Source organism: Myotis nattereri (genome assembly GCF_964212035.1).
Source record: "Myotis nattereri genome assembly, chromosome: 4".
NCBI lineage: Eukaryota > Metazoa > Chordata > Mammalia > Chiroptera > Vespertilionidae > Myotis > Myotis nattereri.
Window position 1 is genome coordinate 49,234,507 of NC_138079.1, and position 18,000 is coordinate 49,252,506.

General features: G+C 35.9%; 1 protein-coding gene across 18 annotated transcripts in view; it reads right to left on the reverse strand.

Moving 5' to 3' along the window:
* MEF2C (myocyte enhancer factor 2C) overlaps positions 1 to 18,000 on the reverse strand; it is a 157,045-nt gene that overhangs the window by 120,720 nt on the left and 18,325 nt on the right. For 2 of the 18 annotated variants that reach the window (XM_081089023.1, XM_081089017.1), the window contains exons 1-2: positions 16,290 to 16,411; positions 15,637 to 15,681 (exon numbers count right to left, since the gene is read on the reverse strand). The exons of 2 other annotated variants lie outside the window; for them this stretch is intronic. The gene's annotated coding sequence lies outside the window, so the exon portion shown is untranslated. Of the gene's footprint in view, positions 1 to 9,552; positions 9,584 to 15,636; positions 16,184 to 16,289; positions 16,412 to 16,607; positions 16,661 to 17,065; positions 17,810 to 18,000 lie in introns of those variants that run through there. 14 more of the 18 variants (XM_081089021.1, XM_081089029.1, XM_081089019.1 and 11 more) reach the window with 9 other exon arrangements.

An 18,000-nucleotide genomic window follows, 5' to 3' on the forward strand; every position in this document is an offset into this window, starting at 1 on the left:
GTTACTGAATACTTTTCTTCAAGATGCCACGTGAAATTAAGTTTCTGGAGGTTAGTCATTTTCTTTTTCTTGTCTATTGCTGAGATAATGTATGTGAGATTTTTGGCTTGGTAGGTAAGAGAGCAGACACTGGAGACTGATTATGTTTGAGGTTCTAGCTTTGCCATTAGCTAAGTGGATAACTTGAGGCAAGATGCTAACATTTTTTTTGCCTTAGTTCTTCATCTGTAGAATGTGGATCATGCCTATCTCATTTGGTTTTGAGGAATAAGTGAGTTAATGCGGTGATGCCGCAAGCTCTTAGAACAGGGTCCCAATGTACAGTAAGATCAAAAAGTGTTAGCTGCGATTGTATCAAAATAGCTGTAATTAGCACTTTCACATTAATAACACGTTTTTACACATATCAAAAAGATATTAGAATTTTTAGAGATATCTTGAGTAGCGACACTGGATAAAAGTAAAAGTGGGATTTCCAAGTCATAGTTGAAAATATCAGTTATATTTATAGAAGATCAGGCTTACTTCGAACCACCAAGCCAGCAAGCACTGAAAACCAACTGGTCAACATATGTTGATGCAGATGGAAAAAGGATCTGACTGTCTAAATCCCCTAAAGAAAGCCCTTCTGGTCACTGCCGTCCAACCTATCATTACCCGCGCACTGAGACTCTTTGATGGGCTTCGTAGGCTATGAATAATACATTTTTTTGGGGACAGCTTCACAAAAATAGTCTGTCTTTGCTCCAAAAAGACCTATGACTAAGCAAATGCAAAGAAAGAACTACCTCCCAACCACAAAGGAGGGTGGTATCCATGTTGGAAATTGAAGCAACTGGCAAAATTCAAAAAAGTATTTTTGAGATAAACTAACCCCATCATTCATACGCTAAAGAACCAGGAAAATTTCAAGTTTCAAAGCTAATTTTCCCTAATTTTTAAAAATAAAATTAGAAAAAAATCTAATTATTTCATTATAAAGTATTATAAATAAAAGAGCCTGTCTTTTTAGAAGATCTGGTATCTAAAAATATTTCACAGGGTAAACCATATTTGCAAATATCCTTTAAGTTTGTTGAATCTCACTAAGAGGAGTAAGCTTTTTATTTCCCCAATGAAATTTAGGATTATATTAACACTTTGAGTAATAAATAGAAAATGTGGAAGATTAGTCATTCAAGATAAGTACAATTAAGTCTGTCTATGGAGTTTTGTCTCAAAATGGTGTTATATATTCAAATTGTAGCAAAAGAAAAGATTCTCGTTGTTCTCCCACTACTCCCCTAATACTGCAGTAGTAAGTTAGCAAGGCTAAATCTACGTCTTGTAATGAATGACGGCAAATCTCCCCACCCCACCGCTGAAGGCTTTGAGAAGAGTAGGAGGCTCTGACATTCCATGGGATTCAACCAAACATTTTCTCAGTTCACCACTTGTGATTCTTGGTATAGAGTAGCCTTTTTATCCCAAGAGCAAATATTCAGGTTTACCAAAAACTAAACAATTTCAAGTACCTATAGACTAGATAAAAAGCAAAGTAATTTCAGAAAAGTCTTTTATCACTCATCTTAAACATATGTGCCCTGTTCACATCATCAAAAGCATTACAAAATCAATTTATGAAAGACGTATACATTTTTATATTTAAAATACAATGAAAAAGAATTCTTCTTTCTTTAGGAATTAAGAAAACTTATTATAACAAGCAGTTGATACAACTCTAGACAAGATAATTTAGCAGTTAATCTGCATGATATGACAATAGAGCCCATAAAGTCCAAGTAAATTATTTTCTTGCTAAAATGTGCAAAGTTGTTTCAGAAAGGTCTCTTAATGTACATTGCTTGAGTTGTCTATGTGATGACAATACATGTTATGACAGAAATTATGCCTTAAAATGTATTTCACAAATTATCTTTATGAAGAAACATAGTAACTAGTTATCCTATAAAAATATATATAATTAATGCTTAATTTGTATGTGATTATTCATTAATATAGTTTCACTTTTAGCTGATATGAATTATAACTGATAAAAATGTGTAATTTTCCAGAACTTTGAGTTGCTCTTCATGTCAAAGATTACTTTAAAAATCTAAAATTAGTATTTAAGTACATTTTAAAATCTTCAGTTCTGGGAGATACTTACAGACCATGATCTGTATACAAAATGTTAATGTGTCCACTCTCTCTGCATGTACCTATACACACAGTATGTACTTACTACACATACTTAAAACTTAAAATTCTGCTAACTTATTATGCTCATTATTTCAGGAATGAATGTAGGTTTGCAGTGCTCATTTTTTAAAAATTTATGTAAAATTAGAGAAATTGTTTTCTATGAAAAATACAACAAAAATTGAATTTTTATTTAGAATACTTGATAGGAATAGAGACACTTTAATAAATAAAATCAGTTCAGAAGTATTGACCCATTATGCTACAAAAGAAAAATGTCACCTTATTATCAGAGTACAGTTTATCAAGTTTCTCCATAGGATAAGATAGTTTAACTGTTTTTGGTTTCATTTAATGGTCTTAAAGACTTAAGAAACCCACATTACCTATGAATTCAAATAACATATTTATGACCATACCCTAACTTGTATATCACAATATTTTAAAATAAAGCTTTGACTTGAGTAGGAAAATAGGTTAGATTTTAGTAGGAGATTATTTGATCATAAAGTAATCAATTTGGAAATTTGATATTTTCATAAAAATATTTGGTTGATTTCAGACAGAACTATATAAACCTACTCTTAAATTTAAATACAATAAATATTGCTAATCATTAAAGATGTTTGTGAACCTTAAAATTTTTTTAATGGAAAGCAAATATTTGGTCAAAAATATGTTTGGAAGAAAGCTTTTGGTCGATGAATGTTATAAAAGTTTCTTCGAAATCTCTTAAAGGCTGAGTACAATAAAACTAGGGCGATGCATATATTCTCAGTTACTCTTTAAAAAAACCTGTAAAAGTGACTACAGTGGCATGTTCTGACACATTCTCTTCATAAACCGAACCCTGTTAGTGACAGCAGAACAGATTGTGTGCATCTGCTGGGAAGGAGCCAGATGACAGTGGAAAACGCACATGGATACCTTGGCACAGCAAATAAAAAATGAAGAAAAAAAGACCTGGTAGAGAAAGTGTTCAACTTTAATTGAAACGTTCTTTCCAACATGATGAACTTCATCCAACCACCTCTTGTAGCCTGTCAATTTTACATATAAGAATGTGTTTTAAAAGGGTCCTTTGTTAAATAGAGCTGTTTTGTCCTCCTCCCGCACTAAATATTGACTCAGGTTTTGGATTATTTCTTCAAATTATGGCAAGTGTAATAAGCATGAATGTCAAAAAAGAGGCCAAATTACTCTACCACAGTCTGGTACAAGAATGCTAACCTTCAAAAACCCTTTGAAGTTCCAGTCAAATTTTAAATATCTGTGTTAAGTTATGAATTATGTGGGCATTATACTGCCATGTGCTAGAGATGCCACAATTCAAATATTCTGCAAATGTGACTATTGTAAATACTGTGCGCACTTAGTAGTACTACACTGTTTTATTTTATGCTGATCAACAACAGTATTGTTTAAACAGTTGGCTCCACGGCACTGGAGAGGTCCATCCATAAAAACAAACGTGCTTCTACAAATCGTACCAGGACGTTCTCTGATTACAATGAAAATTTACTCTATACAGTATACAATGCAAATTTTAAACTGGAGACCAAGTTGTTTAATAGATTACTACTCTGACTGAAGCAGCTGCAGTAGGAAAATAAAAAAAATTCTGGTGATTAACAGCCATTTTCCAGTAATCATAACCCTGGAAAGGGCTACTGAGGAGGGGGAGGGGGTTGCAGATGGGATAATTCTCAAAGCTCATGTGCCTTAGAGGGCTCCATCATCTTCACACAGACATTATTTGTTATTATTATTATTATTATTATTATTTTTAAACTAAAGCTTTTAGAGGCTTCCTTGATTGCAGTGTTGGGAGCCGTCCATGCTGTTTTACCACAGGGAAGTCCACTCTGCAAGCATTCCTTGCACTGAGCACTCTTTAGACAGGCTGAATGCAAGGCTGAAAGCTGAATGCAAGGTGCACACTAGAGGGCCATTATTTAAGAGCATGAGAAGAATTTCAAGAGATTGCAACTCCACAGGTGGTCTAAACTGGGCAGGCCTTGTCAACATTACCTGTCATCCAAAATAGGAATTTCTTTGAGAAATTAAGTGACTATAAAAGCTGGACAAAAAGGTGGTAAACAGACTCTGAGACCAGAAATAGGTCAATTTTCATCCACATCTTATCTAAATTTGTTCCTTTGCGTAATCCTCAGGTAAAATTCTGCATTTTCTGTCCTATGTAAGATTTCTTCTCACATGAAGAAAAATACCCAAATTAAGATAAGTTCACTTGTTCATCATCTCAAAGTTGATAAACTATCATTAAAACTAACAATCCCTCAAATCTGGAAAGTTAAAAAATGACATGGGAGTGCCACTTACTTATTTTTTAACTATTTCATCTTTACTAGTAAATACAATTCATTAATTTATTCAACAAATATCTATAAAAAAAACCCATTATTTGCGAGCGTGATTGTGAAGGAATAGAAAGATGAGTAAATGACACCTGGTCATCATACATTTATTCTACTGATCTTATTACATACAACCAAAATTATGAAAAAAGAAATATTAATGCATTCTTCAAAAGTGGCTAATACACATGCTAAAGCAAATAAAAACCTTTAGAATTCCTGGTGAGGCTGTGTTCACTATTAAAACCACCTAATAATTCTATGTACATCAAACGCTTCCTCCAACCTGAATTGTTATTAAAACTCAGCAATAATCTACCTGAAATTGAGAAGTTTCAATAAATGACTTTTAAAACTTATAGATGGAATAATTTTGTTTCTTTTATTCCATTTATGGTTCTAAAAATAATATAATATTTATTTAATAACACCTGATTCTGTGATAGGTTTTGATATTCTTGAAGAACTATATTGTACTTAGTGATCATTAATACTGGCCTACCATGGCATCAGAATTAGAGACTTACCCTGAAAGTAACCCAATTTAAACAGAATTAAGGTATTATTTAAAACATTTCAAAATAATTATCCCACTAAGCACTAAGTGATAATCATTGGCAGGAAGATAAAATAATCAAAATATAATGTAGTGCTATGATAATTTACTAATTACGGACACTTACTAGTACATTGTGCTTTTATATGTATCATCGTGTTTAATCTTTACAACTCTAGGAGGTAGGTGGTATTATTATCCCCATTTTACAGATGCTGAAACTGAGGCGTTCTGGTGGTTAAATAACTTGCCTAAAGCCACTAATCAGTAAATGGGAGGCAGAATTTTGAAGTTATTCAGTTTGGTCTTCATTCTTAAATATTATTCTCTATTGCTTATGGGACACTTGGTCTAATAGCACATATATGTATCATTTAAGAAATGGTATTAGGTATGGCAATGATGTCCTTCATCTCTTTATGCTTGCAAATCAAAAGAACTGATTTTCTCTTTCTCTTGTATTCATCCTTATCCTCTCATGCTTTTTGTCTCTCACACTCTCTGCTCTCCCCCTGCTATCCCCACTACACACACACACACACACACACACACACACACACACACACACACCAAGCATGCACACATACTTTGGACTTTTGGCCCAAAATGATGTTTTCACAGAACATCAAGAAAGCCATAACTCGGTTCAACTAGTTCAATAGCTGTTACTCCCTCCTGAGACTTCATAATGCTATGCATTTTTGCCGTAAATGTACCATCCACTGACTCTAAAGTCGTCAGCGATTCCTTACAAAGACACCATCCTATAGTCTGCTATTTCAAGATCTGTGTCTGGAGCTCTTTCATGACATGGCATTGGGCTGTGACGAACCACATCAATCTCTCAAGTGTAAGAATAAGTCAACACCTGAAACAATTCAATGATCTCACATGTGTAGTCAAAACAATTAAAAGTGCATTTGCTTTCTCATAATACCAAATATTTTGAAGCAAGAAAGGAACTCAGAAGAGAATCCAAAAACAATAGAAATTGAGAAAAAAGGTTGAGGTCAAGAATTCTTTGATTTTTAAATTTATAAAACGAGAGAAGGGGAAAAAGTCACATAGCGTTCATCCTAATTCAAGTCAAGAAAGACCAAACAGTCCTGGAAGGGACATTCCCCATTCATTTCAACCAAAGCGCCGTTGGGAAGCAAGCAATGGGACTGAGTATTTTACCCAGCCCTTCGCAAATCTATTAATGTTATCGTGGGAATTTCTTTTTGGTTTATGTAAGAGGAGAAAAACTCAACCGTGAAAGGAAAGAAAGATGTAGTCAAAATTATTTCCTTAACCTATAACCTATACAGACTGTTAAGTGGTCTTTGGATAAATATGAGAAATGAACAAATGGATACACTTTTTTTCTTAATAGCCAGGTTTGTTCGTCTTAATTTAGTTAAGGAAAAAATCCTGATGGAATTAGGTCTGGATTTATACCTTTTTAACATATTAACTGTTACAGGAGAAGGGTGAAAAGATCTACTTTCTGGACCACAACACCTTTCCTTAAAGACCACCCATACTTAACGAGGTTCCTCAAATGTGAATGGAAATCAGGCACCTTAAAAAAGTACAGTACTTGGTAATTTATTGGTTAACAGTTAAAATATTTTAAAATTCTTGCCCAGAGAATTACCTACTCCAGGAACCTCCAAGAGATTCATGTTTTAATCAGGTATAGTTTTATAATATTTAAATAGCAAAAGAAATCTATTTCCTATTTAAAAATTTTTATCCAGTACACATTAAGCAACTGGAACTTTACAATATGTCTAACAATATTTATTGAATGGTAATGATTCAAAGTATCCTACTGGTCAGGAGAATTCCAAGAAGATCAAGAAGTCTTGTATCATATCCTACGTAAAAGCAGTTTTAAAGGTTGAATCTGAATTTTAAATAGAATGCCTAATTTTGTAAAAAATAAATGTCAAAATTACTGACTCCTATGTATATTAATATATGCAGAAAAGTTTAACATTTTTCCCCTGGCTAATGAGCCCTGAAACTGTGCCAGGTGTAGGGCCCTTTTTCATAACACCTATGGCAAGAATAGGCCATTGTGATCATACTCTTAGATTTACATTTACATTTTAAGATTTGTGTGGTATTACTTTCTTGACGCTATTAGGAAACATTTGGATCCACAGAAAAACAGTTGCTTGATATTTAAACCTAATTATCTTTCTTATCTATATTTTAAAGAGAAAATTAAATTTCATTTAGCGGTTGGTCTGACTTGGTAAGTTTTATATAGGCAATGAACAATTCGTTTACTGGGTTAATGACTAAACTAACATTTAAACACTATTTGTATATTAGTATAAAAATAAAGTCTCAATAAATATTTATTATATAGTAACACTTTCTACTTAAGGCTCCCTCTTAATACATTTTTATTAGAGAAGGCTAGTTAGATAAAGGTGTGCTGGCAATAATCTGACTACACTTCACACAAATGAGACTTCTATTATTGACTGAAAGGAGCCGCGGCAGCTAGAAATTATTTTTAATAGGATTTTTTTTTAAATCACACTGGTAACGACTGAAAATGTAACTGGTAATTAAAGACTGATTTTAACAATTTTTTACTTTATTTTACAAAGAGAAGTATGAGCTTTCAGACTACAGTTTTCAAATACAAAGAATATTAATGCAGATAGTTGGAAGTTGATTTACTTTGCATGGCAATAAGCACACTACTTACATTGTACCTTTCAAACGAAGAGCATAAACCAAACCTGAAAACTAAAGCCCATGTTTTTCCTTTGCACTCTGTATTTTGACCTAGCAATCATTCAAAGTGTGAGTGTTTATCCATAAAAATTACTGTAGTGCCACATGCTGCAGTGGACTATTGCTATTTCTCGAGATAAGTACAAAAAACACTCAATGTTAATTTGCATCACAAAATGACCTAACATATCTGGAATATAATGCACAGCCTTCATTGAAAAGAAACCATTATATTTTTCTCTGCAAAACACCAAAAAAAAAAAAAAAAAAGTACAGACATCTGATTGGGCCTGCACGTGCTGAGAGGAGGAGGGAGGGGGAGAGGCCTCATTTTCTATTTTACACCTATTGTTTTATGCATTCTAAACTGCTACATGGGAAGAAAAAGGAAACAGTGAATCCACTTTGCAGTTCATGTCTTAGTGATTTAAGAGGCCGAATTTTCAATTTAAAGAAGGAAAACACTATGCTTTTCCTTTACCAAAGTGACTGCCCAGGAAGAAGGCCCTCTGCTCCTCAGCCTCTGCCAGGGGAAAGAGGACCTTGCTTGGGGCTGCACGCACTCTGAGACAGAGAGGGGAAGTTTATGATGTGGCACTGTGCATGCATCTGGTCTGCAGCCAGCAAGTTTCATTCTGTAGCTCTGCTGCCAGTACCTGCCCTGAATATTCAGAAATGAAACTCCACTACCAGAGCTCTACCTTAGAAACTGGATGTTACGAAGAATTAAAAGAGCATATTTTACTTTCTTTATCCTGAGTGTAATTACTGTTTTTGAAAAGAAAGAGCTGAAACTATAGTAACTGAACAATTTATATGAAAATTTTTTTTCTCTTTTTAAACTCCTCAAACTGCCTTCCCACAAAGCCATTTAAGTTAAATGGGACATTTACAGACTCACCTACATGAAGGCTATAACTTAAAACATCTGCTTAGACACATATGCTCTGCTCAGATGTAAAGAATGTGGAAAAAAGCTGAAAAATACAGGCGCATTATATTCTTAAAAAATGTGGTGTGTGTGTGTGTGTGTGTGTGTGTGTGTGTGTGTGTTTTCATTCAAGAGATTTTGACTGCAATTAGGTAGTCGGTCCTATAAAGGCTTCCTTGTGTGACCATGATTTCTAAAAATAAAATGCTCCAGTGAATATTTCTGCTAAATAATCACATCTTCAAAATTACTTTAAAGAAATCCCAATTCCCTCATGTTACATTAAGCAATAATACCAGCTTTCCATAATAAGCCTGGGTTGTACACCTCATGCATGGTCAACAATTAATTAGAAGGTTAAAAAAAGTCATGTTTACTCTATTAAGTAGTAGACTAATTTCCTTGTCTGTCCTTACTTATCTACATCAGTGAATCTATTTTCTATTTTGCAAATGCATAAGCATATCTAAGCCAAAACTGCCTATCTTCGGGGTTCGGGGAAAGATGCATTGGCTTCCTTAACATACTAACTTGCTGAAATAATCACAGACATTAAAAAAAAGAGAGAGGTAGTAGTTGCTTAAAAAACAAACAAACAATTTGCATTCTAAGGACCATATCCACCACTTGTTAAAACCAATATGCTAGAGATCCATAATATCTGAGAACAATTTATATGAATTCATGTGCATCTTATCCATGACAAGAAGATACAAGAAGGAAACCAGACCACGCTCAGGATGCTATTGGTAAAAGCAGGTTCTCACCAGGACTGCTTCAGAGATTGGTTTCTCCAGTCTATAAAAACAAGTTTAAAGTACTTTATTTCAATAAATTTACTAGACGATTTGCATTGTCATTCTACATGAATAGCAACCACATGCAGGATGAACAACATTGCTCCATTCATTTCAAATTTACAGCATTAAGAATTAATAAAGTCTCTATAATGCCTGCATTATTAAAGAGTAATGATTCCTGCAGAAATCTGCCTATAATAGGTTTACTGTTTTTATCGCTTGTAATATCACCAATTTCCTTTATAATGTCCTCAAAAGATTCCCTTCATGTGTATTTTGAACTTCATTTGTACAAGCTACTATAATTTAAAAATAATTACAGAGCTTTAACTCAGGCAATACAATGACAATGTACAACAAATGCATTATGGTGGTTAATAACAAATGAATGCTACTCATATTCACCTGAAACCAAAACATGGGTTTATATAACAGGTATCACATAATATTTATACTTAACAGCAATGCGGCTTTTCTTTCTGCAGTTAACATTAAAATAATACAAAGGAATGTGAAATACTACTATTTGGGGTAATCTTTTTTATAATCTTATTTTTTACAATGGTACCCCTTTCATAGAATTTTCTTTCTTTGCATACATAAAAACAACTAACAAAAAAGAACACTGATGCTATCTACTCATTCTTCAAAGACAGGGAATGGGTGCCTCTGGATCCTTTCTCTCTTTATGCCTCAATCTGTTTGTAAAATAGTTACTATTGAATTTTTGTTTTGAGCAAAATTAATTCTCGTTAAATAATATTGAAATTACAAAACTTCCATAGACCTTTACAGCATTCAGTGTGAGAAGGGTTATCAATAGCTGCTTTTAGAAAAAAACCCAGACAGTTTTCCTTTGCTCACTGACTGCAGCAGCCCATTAGAAATTATTTTTTTCTCATGCTCTTATTCACTTACATACTGCATATTTGCTTCAATTCTCTAAGGGAAGAAATGTGGCTCTTGTGGGAAAGGTCCACCCCTTTCTACATGTTTGCTTCCTTGAACGAAAGGAATACACCCCCTTACATTCTTTGAAATGTGTCCAACATGAGCAGAATTGTGTCAGCACTGTATTATTAGCCAAATTAGAAAATCTTACATGAGAGTTAAATACGATTGAAGTGTGGTGTGTTTTGAACCAGGATAGCTAAATGACACCTATGCATATAGGTGATAGCAATGAACTACATTCATTTAGTCCTAGTGTCTAAGTTTGGAAGCTCTGAACATTTGTCTAATGGAAGAAATTTGCGAATGTTTTTGTGCACATGTGTGTTGTATGACAACTCAGGAAGAGGCCCATACATGTTACAGGTTTTTTAGTGCATCCTTTAGATTTAAGATCTATTAGAAGAATGCTTTCTCCCTTTCATGAGTATTTTAAAGAAAAAACATTGAGAAACTAAAGTATCCATCTTCATAAGTAGAGTCAGAAAGCTGAAATCACAGAAGTGCAAAAATATCGAAAGTCAATGCTCATCATCCTAATGACATCAAACTCACACCAAGTTGGTGTCCACTAACTTCAATCTCATTAAGACAATCTGCTGGTCATGAGAAGTTATGTTCTAAAAAGTCTTCCATCAATTATGTAGAATAATGTACTCTCAAGGCAAGTATTATTTTGTTGTTATTTGATAATAAAGTGGAAATCTGTGCATTTATCTTTACCTTTGTTTTTTCTAAACCCTATTTTTCTTTATTGCACTTTTACAAAGACATATGCAAGGGTCAAGACACAGAGTAGGCAAAATTTTATATCTCTCTAGAGATATTTTAGTGTTTAAATGGTTAGTGCCTTTGCAATTTGTTCATCAGGCATTTCTGAATGAATGCAACTATATAATTTCCAGGCCTACAAAATGGAGCTATACTATTCTGCCTATGTTTTTCACTTGGAAAAAGAGTGAACATAAACCGTGAATATATAAACTGGAACTGAAGGTAATAAACTTATTAAAACTTGGTAAGATATTGTTATGGTAAAAGAAAACCTGCAAGTGTGTGCCATAAATCCACTCAGATGAAACATCTCATTCACTAGAATTTCCTACCTTCTTATAATGCACAGAAAATTAAACACATAAATATTAATTTTATGTATCACAGAAGATGTAGGCAATGAAAATGCAATGTTTACATTTATGGATGACTCATTAGTGTTTTATTGTGTGAAACACTAGGAGGCATCAGTTGGGTAAAAAAGAACTTCAATTTTTAAAGAAGCAAGAAATTACTGTAGAGTTGGATGTGTAAAAAGTTGGGGTTTTCAAAATGTTATTATGTAAACCAAACTTTATTCTCTGAAATAAACTCTGAAAACATCATATTTTGTTGTTTTACAGAATGGTCTTTATGTAACATTTATGAAATACATATAATTTGACCAATACATGCCTATTAAGCTACATTTCAAATGTATGGATTCATAACTATGTAATTACACATTTTTATGAAGAACATACTTGGTAACAGAATAACATAATGGCTATTGACTACTATGCGTTTTCTGCTCAGTTACTCAATACCATCAGTGTATGTTTTATTTCTGGCAAATTCTGTTTTGTGCTCTCTACAATGTCTCTGAAAATGTCCATTGCAATTAAGCCTTATAATAACTGCTTCCCATAAGCAGCCAGAACTTGATTTTGTTCATACAGAAGTGATGGAACTTAAAATTTAAGCAATAAAGACATATATAAAAAAGACATTTTCTCTTATTTCACTATCGAACGCCTGTCATTTGAAAACTGAGTTTTCCGCTGTTTGAACGGTTCTTCATAATGATGAAGCAACAGGGTCGTGGTATACTTAGCTAGCAATCATTTGAAATTGGAGTGTCTTGTCATTCCCCAACAATCAGCTTTTATCTCTGACCTATCAAAATAACACGTGAACTGGGTAATCCGCCTTTTGTAAGGTGCACAGACCCTGTTGTCGCTCCTGGTTTTGTGAATCGCCTCTGTAATCTGGTTTGATTTCCTAGAGATGACAGATCTCGGTGAACAGTCAGGCTTTACTGAGTGCAAGGCAGTCCACGCGCCCCTGAGATTAATGTACAGTGCTGAGGATGAGGGTCTTAATCACCCACCCTTCCCCATGCAGCACACAGTCTAAACATCAGTTATTAAATCTTCTCATTGTGTCCAGGCAATCACTATATTCGTAAAATGAATATGTGCATTTTAAAATAAGTTTTACATATTTGTGTGACGTTTTCTCAAAGGCTGTGCTTTTGTAAAATAAGTAGAACTTTATTAATAGTCTCTTTTAAAGTCCACTCTGTGACCCTTAATTGCATATGAAATTCTTCCATGTTGTTTTGAATCATGCCCCTGAAGACAGGGTTCTCTGTTTAATAACTACTTTTTGTTGTTATGTAGCACAAGTGTTGCTGCCCAGATATTTCCCCATTTTTGTCACTTTCTGAGATTTCAGACTCAAAATATACCGCACATAGTGTTGAGAAATAAAGCCACAAAATATAATACAATAAACAGAAGAAAGTTTTGAAATATAATGTTAACATATGCCATGTAGTTATTTAGCTTGGTTTTTTAATAAAAGAAATGTAAATACAATAAATCACTTATCAGGAAGATATGGTGTAATGTTATGTAATTTTTGATTTGATAAAGTGAGGACTAAGGAAGAAATTCATAGAAATCTGGACAATATAAAACATGATGCTTTTTCAATTTCAATTTTGAATCATTGGTCCTTTTCCCTATTAGAATGAACCATTTCCCTCAAATATTGAAAACTGAGTATGTTGACAAAGAATAAAAGAGGCCAGATGGAGTAAAGTTCTTGTTATTTATATTTCATGCATTTAATGATAATGTGTTTGGATTCCGAAAAGTTAATATAGGTGATTGCATACTTTTAAAGTCTAAACAGCTCAGGAAAGATGGCAAATTGACTTTTTAGCATACAGTGCTCATTTTTTATTTAACTGAAGGAACAAATTAATATTTAATAAAAGTTACATATTTAATATTGTCTTTCACTATATCCCACACACATACACAGCAATCAGAATATAAATAGCATAATTAATGAAGAAGTAAAATATTGTCTTTAGTAAGAAGTCTGCAAAATGTGCCATAGATGCTCCAAAGTTGCGTGAAGTCTATTACTAATAAACAGTAGATTTTTATAAAGTTTAGCAAAATTTAAAGTAAAGGTAACTGCTAACTATTGTCTCCTTAACTTGACTGGGAGACCATATTTTAATCAAACACTGAATTTAAAGTTACCTTTGGCCAAAAAAACTTTTAGAATTGAGTTAGTAGTCTAATACACAGCCAAATGTACTTTCCTACAAATAGAATGAGGTATTTTCGAGACTTTGCCCTCTTGAGATGAGATATGAGATACGTACATTTCATGTTACCTGTCAAGTTCTGAAGCACTTGCTTTAGAGCTACTTCTTTGAACTTAATAATTTCATGCATATATTGGAAGAATGCAATATGGTTTTCTAATTGCATTGTATTTAACTGAAACCGATGGAGAAATAAAAATACGGCTTCTACCATATTGGTACATACGGAACGTTTTCAAAGACTAACCAGAACTGACATTATTTTAAAAATTAAATAAGATATTTGAGTTTCAAATTGGAGATTGTTAATCTATTTAAAGCAAAATTAACATTCAATTCAGAGGTTAAACGGGGTTCACAGGTGGTCACATTTCCATGTCTTACCAATTCTCTAGGGAGTCAACTTATTATACTCTACAATAAACATCTTTACTCTGCAACCACAATTCCATTGCAAGGTGCCAGTGAAAAAGAGGCTGGTCACTCTTTTTGACTGGTATAATAAGGTGGCTGGAGTTCCCTTTATAGCACTTAGAAAATATATGCAGTCACTACCCATTTCACAAGACAGTTACTGTTCGAGTTAGTTTCAGATTCACAATAGTAAAACCCACTTTGTGTCAAAGCAGTTCTTCACTGAGGACCGGTTAAAGAACTGGCAGAGAGCCCGATTCCAGTTATTATACTGTCAGCATTTACATATAAAGGTATTTTATACAAAAGACACACATTTCTAAATTGTGAAGAAAAAGAGCCCCCCCCCCAAAAAAAAAAAATAACTACTGGAGCTAGGGTAGTCAGAAATGTTTGAGATATAATATTTCCTTTGAGAATTAATAGCCATATTCTGGGAAGGAGATAACATTAGTATTAAATTTAAATACTTGCATAATATTTAATACAATAAACAATGTGCTGCATATATATATATATATATATATATATATATATTCTTTATGCCAAACTTTATCAATGAGTTTGCTAACTTTCATCCAAAGTCCAAACAGAATGCAATTTAAGAGACTTAAAATTGTTTGTGTTTAAACAGTTATTTATTTGACTTGACCTAAGTAGCAATGCATATACTGAAACACCAATACGAATTGTGAAATGTATAGACTACCATAGCCAGGGTGTTACTTTTTGTCCACACCAATTAAGAAGCCCTCTATCAAGCCAGCACTTTGGCAAGGGAAGGGGATGCACAAAGGTATACCCTGACAGACAGCCATGCTTTAGTTCAAACTAATCCCAAGAATTAGCAGCTCAAAAGCATAACCCAGAGCAAATCAGTCTTGGGGAGACTCCGAGGAGCATCTCTCCACAGTGAACTCCAGGCTAAATCTTAAGGCATGTACTTCAAGGTCACAGAACATTCTATGAAATATTAAAATCTACCAGTCTCCACATGCTCCACCGTATCAAACATGCTAATGACGCGAACTAACTTCATGAAACTTTAAACACAATGATGTGACAAGAACGAGTCAGGAGTGATTTCAATAACTGATGGCAAACGGATAAGACGATCTAAAAAGTTACTTTTAGCAACAGACAAGGAAATCATGGAATCTAACGGAAAGAATGGACAACAACCCTCAACTTCAGCCTCCAAAAAAGGCACAGGGGTAGACCCAGTGCTGTGGCATATCCTGATGCAGATTTCAGAAACAATACCCAGGCTATTTCTATTTTCCTCGAGAAATGTCAGAGGTACTCACATGAAGGAAGACCAGGTCAGATTAGTCCTTGGGATATTTTCCTTTCTTAAGAGAGGGAGAGAAAACACACACAACAATAATCTTTACTTCGTCCAGCCTTGAAGTGCTTCTCCACCTGATTCAAACATGCAGCCACGGCGACCCACACAGAATCTTCAAAGTCAATCCAATAGCAGCCCGAAGATGTCTGGGTGTACGCGTGTGCTCAAGTGTCTGTGACTGCGAGCAAAGCAAGCAGAGAGCTGGAGACGAGGTGTGCGTGTGAACGCGCGCGGAGGGGGCGCGCGCGGGGGAGGCGCGCGCGGGGACGCGCATTCGCGCGCGCCAAGGCCGCTCGGAAGAGGAGGTGGTGGAGGAGGAGGAGGAAGAGGAGGAAGAGGAGGAGGAGGAGGAGGAGGAGGAGGAGGAGGAGGAGGAGGGGAGAGTGGCTCTCAGCGGCCGGTGGATTAAAAGTAACCAGACTCGTCCAGAAAACTGCGTCCAGGAAGGAAGTGACAGAAGACGAATGGGAAAAGGAGAGCTGCTCACTGCCTTTGAAACGTCGCGTAAAAAGGCGGGGGGGCAGGGGGAGTGGTGGAAGGATATTGGGAGGGGAGGCGGGGGTGGCCGGGAAAACGGGTGCACACGGGCTCAGGGCTCTAAGCAGTACGAACCATCGTGCCTCTTGCCTTCTTTTTTCCCCTTTATTTTGTCCTTGCCTTTGCCTTTGCCTTTGCCTCGCGCTGCCTTTCCTCTTAGTCTCTCTCCCCCTCACAATCCCAAACCGTTGACTCTCTCCTCGCGAGCTGGAGAAATCATCAGTTTCACTCTTGCAAAAGGGGGGCGGGACTAGACCTCAGAGCATTTTAATAAAACAAACATACAGCAGTTCGCTCCTCACCCCTCCAGTCTCAACTAGATTGATAAATTACTCCACTACACTACTTTAATTATGTATATGGTATGCAGAATAAATCACTGAACATCAGTACCTCAATCAAGCACTTTTAAATGATAATTGCATCTCGGTGAATCAATCTTCCCATTCCTGACATTTTGCTAATTTTAGTTTTACGGTGGGGTAACGGCACATGCCATACGCAAACCTAATGACAATTCTTTATTGCACGAAATGAAGACAACACGGCGAGCGGCGGCTCCCGGCTCCCGGCTCCCGGCTCCCGGCTCCCGGCTCCCGGCTCCCGGCTCCCGGCTCCCTGCCCGCGCCGCCGCCGCCGAGGACCCTCGGAGAACCAAGTCTCCGGCTGCCGCGCGCTCACTCCCCGGGGACGCGGCGAGCCAGCCAGCAGGAAAGTCCTTCTAAAGTCGGGATCTTTCCTCTGACCAATAGGAGCGCGACCCTAATAGTTGGTCTTGTGACTTTTCTCCCGTCGGGAGACGCGTTAACCACTTCATTCTCCCAGCGTCGGAGCGCGCCTGTGTTACTTACGCGTGGATGCCGCGGTCCAGGATGTCTGCAGCGCCCGATTCCAGCGCGCTCTTCCTGCACGCCCACCAGACGCGGTTTTCGGCCCTGAGCGGTTGGAGGGCTAGAGGGTTAGCCTAAATGCGTCTCAAGTGTTACTCATGTAGAAATAATGAAAGAATTACCAGTCCTTGAAATCTCGACCTCATCACGGGGCCGTGAACTTTCTAATCAGTTTGGAAATATTTACCGAGGCGGCAGCTTCCTCGGAGATTTCCCCCCTCCCTCCTCCCACGCTATCTCTTCTACACCTTACTGGATTTTCTCCAGGGCATTTCACATGTAAACCAAACGAACATCCCAGATGCATTAAGCTTCCCTATCCGATAGCTGATGACTTCACTTATCCTGAAGAGTTTCAGCTGCACAGGAAGCAGACATAGAGACTGATAAGGCATATACTACTCACGTTAAAGTTTAAAAAGTAAGTTAATGTTAAAGATTTAGGACAGGTTAGTAGGGATTGGGCACCTCCCTTCCCTAGCCAAATTACACCACACCCAATAAAGCCAAAGATAAAGTACACCAACTAGTACACAAACCTTGACAAGATTGCATGCCAGTAGAACTATAGGTTGTATAAAATGTTCCAATCAAATTAAAACATTTGAAAAGGTAGAAGGGAAAATACATTGGGAAAATAAACACATGGAACATTCAAGAGTATGCAATACTGAAACACCTAGCTAACTAAAGATTTTTTTCCTCACTTTAAAAAAAATCCTTTCAGCACTATGTTTAACCCAATGACTAGTTGCATTTCCTGTTAAGTTCTGCACTATGCCACGGGGGAGGACAGTGTGATTCCAAAAGCCTCCTGCTTCATTGTTGAGGTATTTGACGTAACATTTCTCAGAAGAGTGGGCTCAACAGTTAGGTGTCTGCCCCAAGGCTTCACT